The sequence below is a fragment of the Muscardinus avellanarius genome (assembly GCF_963383645.1).
Source record: "Muscardinus avellanarius genome assembly, chromosome: 3".
Taxonomy (NCBI): domain Eukaryota; kingdom Metazoa; phylum Chordata; class Mammalia; order Rodentia; family Gliridae; genus Muscardinus; species Muscardinus avellanarius.
Window position 1 is genome coordinate 95948021 of NC_137788.1, and position 18390 is coordinate 95966410.

General features: G+C 37.7%; 1 protein-coding gene across 1 annotated transcript in view; it reads left to right on the forward strand.

The window, feature by feature from the left end:
- Positions 1 to 18390, forward strand: part of NTNG1 (netrin G1) — a gene marked incomplete at both ends in the record, with an annotated part of 365829 nt that overhangs the window by 87249 nt on the left and 260190 nt on the right. The window lies entirely within an intron of this gene.

The following is an 18390-nucleotide window of genomic DNA, read 5'->3' on the forward strand; positions in this document are numbered from 1 at the left end:
TAGTAGTTTTTTTTTTCCAACTAAACCTAGTGCTCCTTAGGACTCTTTGGTGTCTGGAACAATCCTGATTGAATTGTACAAGCACAGTATAAGCCAGTTATATGTGGTCTTCATCTCTGTTGGGATCGTCCCCTAACCTCACTTCGTTTGGCAAAATTCCACTGATACATCCTTTAAAATGCAGTCCAAATATGTCTCATTTGTACAGCAAAGCCTAGACTGAACTGCATTTCTCTCAATCTCCCTCTCTCTCTCACTCACACATGCACACACACACATACATACACACACTCTATATACACACATATATAATTCACATACCTATATAATATATATCTAAGCATATCTTATCATAAAACTTCTCAAATAACAAGACAGCATTTCTCATGATATATATGAGACAAATAAACTTATTTTTAATATTTCTAAGCCACCATGCCCAGAGTAATTATTACTTGACCCTCAGAAAGATTTTTATAGAGAAGAGGAGCTGGTATTTGTATCCATGGAGTCCCATTAGCACGTTGCAGTATGAGAAGGTTGAGCTCATCCAGGGAATAAGCCCATCAGCTGACAGAAAGCAGGTGATGAGATCTCTCACCAGATTAAAAAGGGAAGGGCAGCAGCTCATTAGGAAACACAGAGATGTCTGCTTAATTACTTGAAAAATGTCTGAGCCAGTACAGTTTATGACACCTGGAGGGTATAAACATGCCCATAAATTTAATTAATTTTCTTTCTTCTTTCATTGCACCTGTATGGCCTAAAGGAAAAGAAGTCTAATGAAAGTACAATCAAGCACTTCTGCTGGACTTCCACAATTCATTTGGGCAATATTCAGAAAATGAAATTTCCCATCAGTTTATGGGGAGAAAATGTATTTGGGAAAATGCAGCCCAGCAGTGAAATGATTCCCACGTCAAATGCTGATCAATGGCTCCTTCCACTTTATTTCCAAAAAGAGCTTAAATCTCTTTATAGCTATATTAAAATATATTTAATACTCATAAATCTCTAAGGAGAGAGCCTCAGCACCAGGCATTATTGTTTTCCTGGAGGAAAGTGTTATAGGAGAAGTAGAAGGCTTCGGGGAATTGATCAAATCCATACAGCAAGTAACCTCACTTGTTCTCTATTGAAGTAATGTGGCCCACACTTTTTGTTAAAAATCTTTAAATCTATGATATCACTGTTTTTATGGAATGTTAGTTTTAATGATAAGTACACTTGCACATCCTTTGTAATGAGAGCACATTATTTAAAGAGCGCTTGCTATTTTCTAGAGAATGTGCCACAGTATGCTACATATTTGAATCCTCATAACAATACTTCAAGGAAAGTAATATCTCACCTGAAATGACTCTGAGTGAGATGAAAGGATTTATCCAAGGTCACATAGCTAGTCAGTGATGAAACTAGGACTGAAATCCAAGTCCTTTGGCTCAAAAATCTTTGCTCAGTTAATTTTGTTACATGAACAGAAATGTCAGGCCATTTTACCCCTTGTTTATTCAGTGTCACTGAACATATTAAAAAGTTTATAGTTGAAACTTGTTTTCTTAAAAAGAATCTTGACGTTATTGAGCTTTGAATAGAGAATTAGTCATCGGGACTTCTGGACACAGCCCAAACTATCTGTCTTCTCCACGACTTACAGAAGGCAACTCCAGCTGTGTATGAGTCCGTTTAGCTTCAGATAGACTCATTGCATAGAGCTGTTCCTACATCAAGGAGGAAAAGACTCTTCTGTGATTAAAAAAAAATAGAGGGAAAAGAAAACATCTCATACTGAGTACTACTGGGTTCCCACCCCACTCTGGCCTTTTGTGTGCGCTGAGTCACTTAAAGTTCTGTGGAGAATGCAGGGGGCCATTCTGAAGCCGAGCATGTTATTGGATAACACCCATTGGAGACACCACCAGGCAGTGCCACCTATTATCTTGGAATCCCATTTTTAAAAGACATGGTAGTGAATGCCAAGATTCACAGCTGAACAGGTGCTGGGGGTGATTTGAAAATGGTTGTGAGATAGAAGTGAAACGAAATATTTTCATTTTTGCTGTTAAATCCCTCATTCTGTCATGAAATACCATAGTTAGTGCTGTTTTCAGTTTTAATCTCTCGTAAACTCATTGACTGTTAATGTTTAGTGGGCTCATCGCCTAATTTGAATCAATCTGATTTTGCACAATCAAGCCCATTACACTTGTTTCAATTTTTTGCATCATGGCTTTAACATCTGGAAGCTATGAAAAGCAAAACAGCCTGTCTAAAGAGACTGTCACAAGAAATCATGTTAAAGGACATATTATTAAGACTTGGCTAAACACCGGCACTAAAGTTTCAGCTTTCCATGCTATTTCCGTTTCTGTGCTCCACATCACAGATGGGAATAGGCAGAGAGATAGAGCATGCGTGTAAGGCCGCTCCTCCAACACTACTTAGGAATTGCTTCTCCCCAGATTTTTCTCTAGGTAACTATTAAATCTCCCTTCATATTCTCCTACCTGATTGGTTAATCCCAGGCTGCTTATTCAATGAGCCATGACCAGTGCCTCCGCGGTACCTAGGACCTAATTAGGTCTAGCAAACAAATTCCTGTGGCGGAGTCAGAAATAACTTTTGCAGTCAAGATTCTGAACGGTCGTGCATGTATCAGTATGGCTGTATGCCTTTTGTGCTTTTCTAATCATAATTCTTTGAAGAAGCTAGTAAACAAGTAATTCTGCCTTTGAAATTGCAACATTACAAAAAAAAAAAAAAAAAAAAGCCAGCCTGTGATTTTATGCCAGCCAGAGCAAGGGGGAATTAAGGTACCAGATTCATTCGCGTTTTTGCATGCATTCTTAACCCTGATTTAGATTAACATATGTTTGTGTTTCTTGCCATTTTAAATATATTCTTTATATACAGTATCAGCTTTTGTGAATATACATGACATAAAGACTGAGCGAAGAGGCTCTGTAGGCAGACTGCTTGCCAGATTCTGGTTTCTGATTTGTGACCTCGGGCAATGTTACCAGCCTCCTTCAGCCTCACTTTTCCCATGGGTCTGAGCTATATCTCATAAGATTGCTGTAAACATTAAGATAAGGTAAATGCCTAGTATAATTACAGCGTTGTGCACTTTTATTTTAATAGCATTCTTGTTCACAATCAACCACTTTGGCACAAGGTAAATGCTCAGTATTTAATGTGCAGCTTATAATTTTGTGCACTTTTAATTATTTTAACAGCATTCTTATTCACAACCAGGCACTATACATTTATTGTGGGAAAGAGAAGAATATAAAAAAGGGATAAAAATGACAGAAATTCTCTTTCATTTTGCCGCTAAGAGGCAATTTATGTTACCAGTTTGATGTATTTCATTTCAGTCATTTGGCTCAAACCCCTCCACTTATTATCAATGAGACCTTGAGCATATCCTTGGTAACTATAGCACCTACATCACAGGGCGATCGTGAGGGTTGAGATATCCCATGTATGTTGCTTAGATCAGTAGTTGGCCTATATTTATGTTAAGCCATGTGAAATACCAATATTAACTATTTTTGATCTATAAAAGACAATTTTATTTATTGCAACCTATGAGAAGAGCTTACTGTATATGAGCTTTTATGATAATAGCTGTGCAGGGCTGCAGTGGTACAAATAATTACTCCAGGCCTCAGCCCACAGAAGACTACATACATGTAAACAAGAGAAAACATTTGTTTAATAACATAGCAACTACCAGGCATGGTGGCGCAAGCTTGTAATCCCTGCATTTGGGAGGCTGACAGGAGGATCCAGGTTCTCGGCCAGCCTCAGCTACCTAGTGAGCCCCTCTGCAACTCAGTGAGATCCTATTCAAAAACAAAGGATAAAAATAGGGCTGGGGATGTCGCTCAGAGGTAGAATGCCACTGGGTTCCATCCCCAGTACTGCAATAAATAAATAAATAAATAAATAACGATAGCAACAAAGCTGAGCATGATGGAACACACCTGTAATCCCAGTATTTGGGAGGCTGAAACAGAAGGATTGCAGTGAGACCCAGTTTCAAAATTTTAAAAATAAAAAGGAGTGGAAGTATAGCTTAGAGTCAGAATGACCCTGGTTTCACTCCCCAGTAACAATAACACAACAACAAAGTAAAAAATAAATAAAACAATAACATTGATCAAATTATAGTATATGAATACACAAATAGGTAACAGGTATACTATCACTATCTAGAAGGATTCAAAGAAGTCTCATCAGAGCTCAGCTGCGAGGTTCACCTGCCAAAATACAAGGGAAGCATTTCTTAGGTTGAGGGAACACTCAGTGCAAAGAGAGAGTAGCATGGTGGTGCAGCCCTGTATTCCCAGTAGTTAGGAAACTGAGACAGGAGAATTCCAGGTTTGAGGCCAGCCTCGGTAATTTAGGAAGACCCTATTTCAAAATAAAAAATAAAATAGGATTGAGGAGGTGGCTTGGAAATAGAATGCTCCTGGGTTTAATTGAGTACCACAAAAAAACCACAAAAACTGAAAAGAAAGAGAGGAGGGAGAGAGGGAGAAAGGAAAGAAGAGAGGAAGGAGAGGCAGTGGGAACACAAGGTATTTGAGGCCTGGAGGTGGAAGGCAAAGTCCAGGTGTGATACCACTCAGCACAGTCCCTGGCCCATGTTTGGTACCTGGTATGTGTTTGAATCAGTGTATACTGACTCAATTCAATAATCCAGGATCCTGGGACATTTCTGACAAGTCAGCTCAATTCCCAGCACCATCTTTGGAAAGTTGAGTCGGGAGTACACGTATCCCTAGAAGTATCTAGAGGCTCTTAGAGACACTTCTGTTTGTGGAGGGTCCTACTAAATGAACCAGCCTCTTCTTTAACCTTTCCTCCCCCTCCTCCCTTGCCTTTCCACCCCCACACTCTACTTAAGACATTTCAGTTCCTTCAACTTGATGATTTTTTAAATCAAACTTACATACATATTGTTGTACCTGTCTTGAATTTCTACCCCTTCACTACTTGGCAGATTCCTGTTCCTCTTTCCTTTCAGTCGATGCCACCACTTCTTGCAGGAGGTCTTCTCTGACTCTCTCATCCAGAAAGGCTGGATCATTCCGTCCTGGGGACTCCTGCACCCCACTGTGCACAGCACCCTGCACCCCACTGTGCCACCATTTCTTCCCCTTCACTGGAACTCTCTATTTCTCTGCATCTACTTCTAATTACTCCAAAGCAATAGCTCTGGGTGAGGACTGTGCAACTTGTTGGCTTAAAATGAAGGCAGAGAGATGTGTACAGTGCAAACCTGGTCTCTATCCCTACTCTGCCATTTAGCACCTGAGTGACCTTGGGTACCTGACTGTCTCATCTGTACAGTGGGGCTACCAACAGAGCCGAACTTCCAGGGTTTTTATGAAAATTCAGTGTAGTAGCCAACAGTCCTTAGCACAGTGCTGGGAATGTAATGAAAACACTAAGTATTTATTAAGACTTTGTTGCTGATAGTCACAATCTTAGCCCTGGAGGACTCCATAGCTGGGCACCACTGGCCATGTGATGTGATTACCAGATATTGTGGGATGGTTGAAGCAATCCTGAAGAATGAAGAAGGTGAGTGTGTGTATGAATAGTTTTTAGAGATGAGACCAATGGGAGTCGGTAGCTTACCTAGTTTAGAGGAGGGGGCCAGACACCATATGGGGCCTGAACTTGGAGAATGGGAAGACCAGGAGAGTTCTTTGGAATAGGAGCAGACATGCTGAGTGAGAACACAGGATCAACTAGATTCCATTTGAGGTCTAGTGAAAGAATCAGCACTCAGTACTGGGAAAGAAATTCTAGCTGAGAGGTAGGCTTGAATTTTAATTGAAAAGGAAGGACTCTTTTGAGCCAGTGCTTATCTAACCTTAATGTGCACTGCAGTAAATTTGATAGGGTGTCTGAAATCAGGCTTCAGAGACCTATCTCTCTGTAGTGGGCCCAGGAATATGCATTCTGATAAACAGCTTGGATGATTCTGCTATGACTTTGGACAGATCATTTAATCTGAGTCTCAGTTTTTGCCCTTGTTAAATGAGAATAATATTAACTTTTTGTATGGTGAAAAATGTCAAGGGAACATGCAAGTAAAGAAGTTTATTTAGTACATATATAATTATATAATCCACAGGAAGTTTTCAGTAGGCTGAAATTTATATGTGTTCATGCATGTGTGTACACATGTGTTGGTGTGGGGGTATATAAGGCAAGCAAGTGGAACATTTCTGGAAAAAAGTATGATCAGCACATGATATCCCATGCCCCAGATTGATAAAGGGAGAGAAAGAAATGAGAGACAGCTAAGAGCTTGATAAGTAGAAGTCAGACAAAAACTAGAACATGACAGAATTGAGAGGAAGAAAATGGGTTCCCCTTACTGTCTCCAGACTAGAAAACTATGTAATGAGATGCAAAAACATTAATGATATGTTTTTAAGTAAAATATAGTATTAATCAGAATGATCCTATTTTTTGCCATATGAAAGTGGCAAAAAAGAGGATTGGTTTTTAATTTGGTTTTTAATTTCATCCCTTGCCTAAACTGTGTTTGTTAAATCTATGATTATATTGGTTTATAATGAAAATAAAATAAGCATTGTTCCTGAAATTTTTGAGTGCAGCAAAGGAGAAATAACTGGTATCTGAGTGGATAAAGAGGAAGGCTCTATTTTTTAGGGTCAGAGAACACTTCTTGCTTGTTAGATAAGGTGGAGGTGGAATGAGGTTGAGGCTAAAATCCTGAGGGCATTTGTTTGGAACTATGTCAGAGACTGGAGAGGAGGGAGGCAATTTTGAGGGAATGAGGAGCAACCTGATGACAACAGTAATGGTAACTTGAAGAATAAAGGTGTTATCCCTTACATGGGGATTTAGAAAGTATTAGTTTGCACTATTGTTTTAAAAGGTTTTTTATTAGGGAAAATAGTCATGGATTTGATCCCCTAATGGGCCAATTAACTTCTTATTCCTATAGGGCTAAGTAATTACTCTAATAACGGACACCCGTTTTAAGGAAAGATGCCAAAGTCATCATAAAAAAACACCTTGCAAGAGAGGATGAATGGTCTGCTGCCAATTTATTGACACTGTGCAAGAAAAGTTCACGTGTGTGTGTGTGTGTGTGTGTGTGTGTGTGTGTGTGTGTGTGTGTTGCTAAGGTGCCCCAGTCTGGCACAGGACTTAGCTTTGTTTGAATATTTGATGAAGGGGTTAAAGGTGTAAGTCCCTAAACCAAGGCCCACATTCAAAGAGAAATTTTCCTAAAAAAGGATACCATAAAAGTATTTGCCATGGAAATGTAAGAAACACATTTTCAAAAATAATTGATGCTTATCTAGATACATGAGTGCATTGGTTACTGAATTGTAAAGTTAGTGGCTTATGACAGAATTTCTCATGTAATGAATTTTAGTTTTCCTGGATATTCAGACTATTTCCCTGTCTACACTCTCAACACACAAGAAACTTCTCAGAAAGATTCTGGATACAATCCCTTGAGAAGAAGCTATTTCAGTAGCTTCTGTGGTCAGACATTTGTTGGTCCCCAAAGATTTTACTAAATGGGTTTTTCTTCTTGGAATGCTACAGTTTTAAGTGTTCCCTCCTGGATACTGTCTGCTTTTCCTCTGAAATACTACTGGATATTTAACAGAAGCTGCAGGATTGTCATGAATTCACTTAATTATGCAAGAATAATAAAAATTAAATTTCTTCTTAGGTCACATTTTACAGCTGAGGCAGAATCTGTAGTGCTTAAAAATATAGATACCAATATCAGAAAGAATCCAGTGGGTCTCAAGTCACCAGCCTTAGTCTCATTAGCTCTGACACTATGGCTCAGCTTCTTATCTGTTGTATAATAACCACTTCATTTATAAGGTTAAGCAAGTAGGAAATGAGGTGAAACACATTTATCTATTAGAATAGTACTTAGCATATAGTAAACCTTTTATAAATGCTAGTTAGTAATTACTCTTTCTGCTGCTTAATTACTCTTAGTCCATATACTCATACTCAGACAATAGCTCCAGGAAAAATGAAATAAATTGGTTCCAAGAGCAATCAATGTACCATTTACCTAGAACATAAGATATTGTGGGGGGGGGGTACTGGGGATTGAACCTAGGGTCATTCTACCTCTGAACTACAACCCCAGACCTATTTTATTTTTATTTCAAAACAGGCTCTCACTAAGTTGTAGAGGGCCTCACTAAGTAGCTAAGGCTGGCCCCAAACCTGCTATCCTCCTGTCTCAGCCTCCCAAGTACTGGGATTACAAGCATGTGCCACCACTCCTGGCTTGAACATAAGACATCAATGAGATGGAAGTAGAAAAATGAGCAATTTCTCTTTACTAGTCAAAAACTCTGAATAAAAATTTGACAATGTAGCAGTGCTCTCAGGGGGAGACCTAGGATTAGTAGACATCTCAGTCAAGAATATCTGTCCCTCTCATAGGTCAAGGCAGGTGAGAATCACCTGTTCAGAGAACAATGCAAAATGAAGTGCAAATTTGAGGAAACATAGTCCTGCTTGGTTTCAGTGGTAGATTTCGTGTGAAAATATGTAAATATGTCTATGCAAGCTTCTTATGTAGTTCATACAAGGTGGATGTGGATTAGGGGTTCAAGCATTGCTTTGGGATTAGTCAAATCTGCATTTGAATCCCAGATAAATCACTAACTCTGAGCATCTGAGAAAGTTACCTCACCTCTATGAATCATATATCTATCCTTTTGTGACAATGAATTTAAATACTGAAAGCAAATTAGCACAGCATGGCATTACATAAATAATCAATAATCAATACATGTTATATTTTTGAGATTTAAGAAAGTGTCCTTGATGTATATCCAGTCAGACCAAGCCTTTTAATCCCAAGAATGTTCTCATATGTGTCAAGATATTTGTCTCTCAATCTTCAAATTCTTTACTGATATGGAAATCTGAAAAATCCAGAGATTTTTTTGTTGGACATTTTCTAAATAATTCACATTTGAATTGCTGAAATAGTCACATGTGGAGCAACCACGTAGACTAACGAAGTGTAAGGCCTGAGAAAGGATAGGCGTGGTGTGCCCAGCACTGTTCAAAGCAGTCATGTATTATGCAAACTTTGTATTCATGCTCCAAGATAGGCATATATCATCTGAACTGGTAGACAAATGAAATGAAACTCAGAGCAACTAGGTATCTTGCACAATTTTACAGCTTGCAAGAGAAAGCAGTACTTGAATCCTGGTCTGCTATTTTTTTTAATTGACACTTTAATTCAGTGTCAATTATGTAGTATGTAGAAATGTGATTCTATGATGACTATCTTGTAGAAAAACAACAATAGAATCCCCATGATGTCCCAGTGTACTCTTGTGAGTCTTAATGCGACTGAATCGATCCCAGATGTTAAATGCTAAGTGTGATGCACTGTTTTAGGTCTTTTGCTTTCTCCCTGCTATTCCTATACAACCATTAACACAGGGAGTAAAATGTTGCATTTGAGATAAATGCCGTGTTTCTTTTCCTTTTTTTCCCCTTTCTCATTGTTTAAGAGAAGAATTTTGTTATTAATGTGACATAACGTTTTATTTCTCAGGAATAAAATGCATGTAAATTCACATGACTCCAGGGCAATTGTGTGCAGGCCTGGAGCTCAGCACCGAGCAGGCACACAAATGGAAGCTTTCTTCTCAACTATATCCCTAGTAGTCTTAATTTCCTAGCACCTAAAATGGTTTCTTCAGGCCACATCTGCTTAGGAATGGAATACAGTCAAGCAATATTTCTTTGACTATCCATCCACTCATGTGTGACATCCTCCCCTTCCCCTACTCTGTGTGTAAAGATTTCCTTGGTTATCCCCAAGGAGAGTTGCTCAGAAACAGAGTCTTCCCAGATACCAAGACTACCAACTGGTTTCTTCCTGTCTTGTTCTAACTTTCTGAAATGATGGTTCTGTGCAAGCCTGTTATGTCTCTGAAGCTGCCTCCAAGAAAAGATGTGAAGTCTCACATATAGTGCTTGGTCCAACAACCACGCAGAAATAATGGCTTGTCGTGTTCTCTAGAATTTTTAAGCCTCAAGATCCACTTCTGCATGCTTGAAGTAACAAGGGGAAAGCCAGTTCTCTACCTGAACATTCTATTCCATACACTATAGGGGGTCAGAGTAGTGGTATAAAGTTGGGTCTGGGTTTCAGCTCTTTTCTCTGGTTGCCTGGTGACCACGGGAAAATCTTGATCCCTCTCTTGTCTAGGTTTGCTCTTCTGTAATGAGAGGTTAACAGTTGCACTCACCCCATAAGGTTGCACCTGGTCAGACTGAGGCTTAGTAAAGTGTTAGTGACTGCTGCTGTTGTACCAGTACCCAGATCAAGCTGGCACAGCTCCCAGGGTAGTTCAGAAATGCTAACCTTCTGCTCCTTGGATTTGCACTTACTGCTTCTCTCTTTAGGAGTCAGCCAGGAACTGGAGGATGCTGAGAGTAGTAAGCACTTGGCTTTATTTTTAAGAAATGCACTGCTCTCCAATTCTATGGTTCTGACATCACTTACAGCCACATACCATAATTATTCCTTTCTTTGGATTCACTTTTGCCTAGATAACTCTTCAATCCCTTGAGCATATCAATCTTGTTGGAACTGTTCCAGCAACCATCCAAAAAGAACACGATACTTCTGATTTTGAATTCTTGGTTGAATTTACTTTTGGCTCAGCCAGAAATAAGCATGTTCATATTCTCTTCCCTCCCTCCCTCCCTCCCTCCCTCCCTCCCTCTCCTTTTCTCCCTCTTCCCTCTGCCACACCATCCAGACTTATTTTATTTTAGTGCCTGAAACCTTTATAACGCTGCCATAGAGACTTAGAAATATTTAAATCTTTATTATATCTTATTCAAAGATATTTTGTCATGCTGGGCGTGGTGGTCCATGCTTTTAATACCAGCATTTGGGAGGCTGAGACAGGAGGATCCTGGTTTGTGGACAGCCTCAGCTACTTAGTGAAGCCATTTGCAACTCAGTGAGACTCTGTTTTAAAATAGAGAATTAATAAAAAAAAAATAGGGTTGATGGTATAGTTCGGAGGTAGAATGCCCCTGGGTTTCATCCCCAGTACTTAAATTTAAAAAAAGATATATTGTCATGAAAATTTCAGCAGAGCATCGCAGTTGCTAATTAGTTCAGCTTCTTGAAGCCAGAATTCAAGAATTGTTGACTAATAAAATATTGGCTTTAATAGTTCATTAAAGAATGCCCATTTATAACTTTTACACAGTAAATCATCTATGCTTCTTCAGTTCTTATTCAAGAAATACATCGAGTATCACAAAATTCACAAAAGCTATTCTTGTATCAACATTTATTTTTTTAGATGAGACTTGAATCACAAAGATTTTTTTCCAGTGGAAAAATTGAAACAGTACCTAGAAGACAAAAATAGCATTGTGCCTTTCACTAATAACTTATTTAAACTTAAGTATTTATCTCTTAATTTTCTTGCTCCTTCTCAACATTGAAACACTACTCAGTGCTCACGTGTTACATGTTAGGAAATTTTAAATCTATGAGGTCAGACTCAATTATTACTTAAAATCCATTTACGTAAATATTTTATGTAACAAATCAGCAATCACAACATTCATTTTTATATAACACATCAGCAAACACAACGTTCAGTCTAGGTTATGATAGCAACTCTTTGCATAACAATAGAAAACTAAAATGTTCAGTTCTGTTAAAAAGTATAGTGATCATTTCCATCTTATCTCAGATGCTTGAGGTCATCACATCTTCCAAGAAGGTAAGGAAGAATGATAGCAATAATTAATATTGACTTACTGACTGCTATATGCCACCCTCTGGGCTAGGGAATTTACAATAACCTCACAGTAGATTACTGAGGTAGTGTTATTTATAGGTAAGAAAATTGTTGCTCAGGGAAGTTAAATATGGCACAGAAATGTCTTCATGTCCAGTATGAATAGTGGTATCTAATTATGGTGAGCCTGGAAGACCTGGATCAGCCAAAAGCATGACCATCAGCCAGCTGGGCAGTCCTCCTTGGTGTCCTGTATGAGTCAGTTATATGAATGTAAGCGCCAAGGCATGATTGTAGAACATGAAGTTTTATGCTATCGCACATTGCTCCTCCCAGCACACCTCTGTTGTTCTGGTCATCATTAACGACATCTAAGTAACTTCTCTCACTGGAACAAGGACTTTGTTTCAGCAGAAAATGGGTAAAAAATGCCTTGAAAATGCATGAAATAGAGCTATAGGCTGCTTTCTCTTAGGTACCTTTTGAGGAAGGATAGCTGGATGTTCAGTATAACAAGTTAATGAACAGATTAGAATTGTCCAAGTAGAACAAATGCTTGAGAGACAGTAAGTAGAGGAGAATGGAAATGTCACAAATGAAGAAGGATTCTGGATGGCAGCCCTATGTAATAACTGATGGAAGAACAGTTAATTCCTAATATATGCATGTCCTCAGTTGATACATGCATTCTTCAGTTCACCCAGCACTGGCCTTTTCTGCCACATCTGAGTACACTCGATGTCATTTCCTCGTCAACTGCCTTTTCTAAACACAAGAGCCAGCAAGGAATACAAATGATGGGATGAGAAGATTCCTTTGCTACACTAGCAGCCTCTTAGTTTTGTCTGTTCAGAGCAGCTTATTTATACTGCAAGAATTTATGATGTGCTTAGTACATTTTAAGACGATTTGTTATAGTTTTAAATTAAGATGTCTAAAAATGGTTGGACTAGCCGGGTGTGGTGGCGCACGCTTGTAATCCCAGCATTCAAGAGGCTGAGACAGGAGGATTGAGGTTCTCAGACAGCCTCAGCTACTTAGTGAGGCCCTTTGCAACTCAATGAGACCCTGTTTCAAAATAAAGGATACAAAAGAGGGCTGGGGGTGTGGCTTGGAGGAAGAATGCCCCTGGGTTCCTTCTCCAGGACTGCAAAATAAATAAATAAATAAATAAATTAATTAATTTAATTAAAATGGTTGTACTTATAAAAAAGACAATTGGAAAAATATAGAGAGGTATCAATGCATTAGGCTACTCTATGGGGAGTTAGGAAGCCAATTTCTTTAATAACTTCTCTTCTCACTTCCTAAAAGTTTGCTATGCCATGACAGCTTGTAGAAACTTTGGGGTTTGGGAAGGAAGGGGCTTGAAAATATTCTTTCTAGAGTCCCAAATGATTCCTTCACTTTAGTCATATTGTCGAGTATTTCTGCTTTTATTGTGAATTCCATTGGAAATGATGATCCTCTGAGAGGGAACCAGAAAAATAAGTGGTGGTTTCTCTCTTAGAAGAAGGAAATGTGTTTTTTCTCGTAGTTGCTCTGCTCTGTAGACCCATGGGAACATGTTAATGACCATGAAAATGGGATTTATTCTCAAGAAATACTATTCTGTGGTCTCTGGGAATTTGTTTTATTTGTAAACAGAGAAAATATTGGTCCCAGAATTCTTCACTAAGACAAAATATAGAATACAAATTGAGGAAACTGAGTACAACATATATAAATAAAATAATTCAGCACTCATCCTAAAATTTGTAGTTTCTTATTCTTATTTGTTGGATTAATATACTAGATTTATAAGCATTTAAAAATTCTTAAAGCTCATATATCTATGAAATAATGACATCATAAGACATATGTACTTCTGGACATCCTAGTATAACTATGATGTGAGGTCCCAGTCTCTGGTGGTGGTGGTGGGAAAGACAGCCAAAATGTCCTTTACTAAAGATTCTTGCAAGTCCATATATGCACTATTTGCATCAGATGGATCCCTAGAATACCTACATTCCTTGAAGGATTTGTTCCATGTGGAATACCAGAGAGGGCTATAAATAGTCTGAAGAGAGAATACTGGACAGCTAGACTCAGAGAGAAATTTTTAGGACTACAGTTTTATCAGTAGAGTAAGATCATCTGAACATAGAATCCTTATGCATCCACCAAATAAATTCTCTAATCCTATTTCCTCACCTTTTCCTGTTTTATTTTTTACTTTAGGTATGATTTCTCATATTTAAAATGGAAATATTAGCTGGGCGTGGTGGTGCATGCTTGTAATCCCCGCTCTCGGGAGGCGGAGAAAGAATTGTGCAGGTTCGAAGCTAGCCGTGCTGGCTGAAGAGACCCTGTTTCCAAATAAAAATATAAAAAATAGATGTCTGGGAGTGTAGCTCGGAGCTAAAAGGGTTTCCAGGAACCCCAATACCACCCCAAAAATGGAAATATTAATAAAATGTACCTTGATCAATTTTTGTGATGATCAAATCATCTATTATATAGGGATGTGTTTTGAAAACTATAACAGAATAATGAGTCTTTGTCTGCCAAAAACTTTGAACACATATTGGTTTAATGGTGAGATGTATAGAATAGTTGGCTTTTTGACTCACTAGTTAGTTTTGGTAGATAATACAGCATCATGATACAATTACTAACCAATTCCAAAGATGACCAAATTTACATTTCCTTGTGTCACTTGTAATTCTTTCTAGCATGGATGACATGGATAGATAACACAGATAGATTTTGATATCCTAGAATGGATATCAAAAAAAAAAAAGATTGTGGTAGAAAGGGTAAGAGCTTGGACTTTGAGGGCAGATCAAAGATGTATTGGAAAGCAGATTCTAGAAATCATTAAATGTATCACAAAACATTTGATTCTTTTTTTATTGTTGTTGGTACTGGGGTTCCTGGAAACCCTTCTATCTCCAGGCTACACTCCCAGACCTATTTTTATACTTTTTTATTTGGAAACAGGGTCTCTTAAGCCAGCAAGGCTGGCTTCAAACCTGTGCGATCCTCCTGTCTCTGCCTCCCAAGCGCGGGAATTACAAGCGTGCACCAACATGCCCGGCCAAAACATTTGATTCTTACAGATCCAGTTTCTTCACCTGTAGAACAAAGGTAAAGATCTCTATTTTGTAGACATTTTTATGGAGATAATACACATAAACTACCTACAAGAAAAGATGATTACAGTGCCCAGTGTGGCTATGATACTGATCATAAATTTAATTCTAACTCATAAACAAGAGTGCTGACTAAAAACAGCTAGAGTTGCCCACAACTGTATTCAGGATAGCCTCCTGATCCTGGATATGGCCTTTTGAGATGCCTTGGCATGCAGAGGTCTCGTAAATATGCTTTGGAGATAGGTAAGTTGATTTTGACTCTTGATTCTGCCATCCTCTGCTGGTAAATGGTGGTTAATTCAGCTAAGTGACTTAGACTGAATTCGGCTCTGTGATTATTGTGTCTTGAGGATAATTCATCTCCTATGACTAGTCATTTACTCCTTTTGATTTTAGTACATTAGATTCTTATATGTTCTCAAATTAACTATTATTATGAGGACTCTGCCGCTTGTTAAATTACGTTTCATCACACAGAAGGGGAAGTGAGTAAGCAGACTGACTTTGGGCATGGTACCCATCAGGGTCATGGTCTACAGAGTGAAGGAGAACACATTCCCAGTATCTGTTAGTTGGTCCTAAATGACATATGTTTCTCTTTCACCATCTTGAATAGTTCTCGGGGCTATAAAAGACACATGTTTGCCCAAAAGAATAAAATAAAATTAATATATGGCTATAACAGGCAAAACAAACTTAGCTGATAGATTGACCCCTCTATTTAGGAAGCTTCAAATAAAATAGTTCTGGAGACTTACCAGGCATATTCCATATATCTGTGGATAATTTGGATGGGTTCCCTCTACAAGGAAAGAAGAAAGAAGGTCTATTGATTCAGAAACTCTGGATAGCATCCTGATGTGTGAATATTTAACACACCAAAATCAAGGGTTAATCCCATTTGATCTTTATTGCCTTAAGTCAAAATGAATGGAATAAAAGGATGTGATTTTAACCTCCTTTACTTTCCTAGCTACTAAAATGTTTCAAGATGTTCCTTCTTATTGCAATAGTACCATTACAAGGGTCCAAAATGATGCCATATAGGCATCCAGAATAGCACCATATAAACAATGCAGAATGACGTTCTTCAATGGCAAAAATATCCGATGAAATTATGGCTGCACCCCATGCTTAGAGAAACCACAGAACGACTGCTTAAACAAGTTTACTCCCATGGAAACCAGAAGCTCTGGGTCTCTTGCCTTCCATGGTTTCCCATGGTTTTGTTTTCTTTTAATAAATATTACTTGTGTTCACTCATCCACTAATTAGTGTCACCATGTACTTATATCACTAACAGTTTAGACAGAGCAGTTCCTTTTAAAATACAATCTGCTTTTAAATGCATCATCATTTTGAAGTGGTCTCATAAATTTTGTGGCTGATTTGAGATCTTAAATGGTATATTTATTTATATTAAAGTCTGCCTGCTGTTCCTCTTGAAGTTATTATATTTGTATAGTTAAGAGAAGTGATGAGCCAAATTTAATTTTATTTCTACTCTAGAATGCTTTGTGTCTTGTAATCACCATTGATTGCCTACTTACTAGTCAGAATCAATAAAAGGAGAAGATGTAAAATTGTTCAATCTCATGTTTTATATTATAATACTGTAGTCAAAATGGAAGATACTAATAGCAGTCAGCTGCATAGACATTATCTGGTAATGACAATGTGTATGGCTCAGACTCGAGAGAAACAAATTAAAGCTGGAAGCTTAAATATTGGACTTCATTTTATTCGAGATAGGGTATATACACAAATCTCATTGAAATATGTTTTTACTGTTTTATGGATAATAGTATAATTTTATTAACTCTTTATCACTTTAATTGATTTTCCTTTTAGAGACCTCTAACACTCTTTTACCTTTATTTTAAGGTTGTTTCTGCTGTGATTGATGCATTGCCAAAGGTCCATCAATATGAGATTATGGCAAACATTAAAACCTATAAATTCAAGCTGAAAATAAAAGCTTTCAACTCATTTCTATTATTCAGTAAAATCTCAGAGATAAAAGGTAAAAAAATGTTAAGGTCCATCAATATGAGATTATGGCAAACATTAAAACCTATAAGTTCAAGCTGAAAATAAAAGCTTTCAATTCATTTCTATATTATTCAGTAAAATCTTAGAGATAAAAGGTAAAAAAAAATGTTATCAGGCAGGTAGAGACTTAGACAACTGTTTTTAAGCATTAACATTTTACTCTTATACTCCCAGAAAATAATTCCATTAAGATTAAATATTTCAGCCGGGCGTGGTGGCGCACGCTTGTAATCCCTGCGCTTGGGAGGCGGAGACAGAAGGATCACGCAGGTTCGAAGCCAGCCATGCTGGCGTAAGAGACCCTGTTTCAAAAACATAAAAAATAGGTCTGGGAGTGTAGCCCGGAGGTAGAAGGGCTTCCAGGAACCCCAGTACCACCAAAAAAAAAAAAAAAATTTCCAAAATGTTTGCTGTTTTATATAAAATCTGTTAAACTATGGCATTACACTGGGAGTAGCCTTTGAATCATTCATCCAATATTCAACCTTTTAGGTTTGTAAGTAGGCATCTTTGATTATGGCTTGAAAAAAAAATGCAATGTGTACAATTTCAGAGCCCATCCAAAAAGGAGCTTAACTTAAAAAAAATCAATCTGAACAATTGATAAATTGCATCCTCTATTGGAAAAGAAATGTGCTCATGGTATTTTGGAAAACATTCAGCGTAGCAGTCAAGTTCTTTTAGTGAATTTTCTGACATTCATGGTTTTTTACTATTGCCTATACCTAGAAGCTAGAATTCCTTTCCAGACAGATTTATGTTATAGTGATTGAGGGCACACATGGAAAAGAAACTGCATTTGTAGATTTTGATTATGGATTAATTGCTTAATTGTCTGTTGCCTATTCAGGATGGTTAATGACCATCTGGCTCTTGACATTTTTTTCTACTTTATTTGCTCTTTTATATTAAATCTGTTTCACTGGAGGCCATATGATTTCAATCACCTTTCTCATCTCATGTGTCTGTCTTCGTTACCTATAGCTGAGCAGTATTTTTGTTTCTAAGCAAGGGGTGCATTAGGTCAAAGAGAAGAGAGATACCTGTATTGTTCTATTACTTCATACCTTGGAGACAGGCTTTTTGGCCATTGATTTTCTTACCTTTATATGGAATAAAATTTTGTAATAGAGATAGAATATACTTATAAATCTAATAACATAATGAAATAAGGGGATATGGCTGTTAAAAGATGGTGAAGAAAACTTTTCCATCTATTTTCAGGCATAAATGGTCAATGATAATCATGTTTTCTTGTATTGAGTGCTTTTTCTATACTAAGCACTGTTCTAAGTTTTAAACAAGTTGGCTCTTTTGATTTGGCCATCCATTCCATGAGGGAGTCACTATTACCCCCCTTT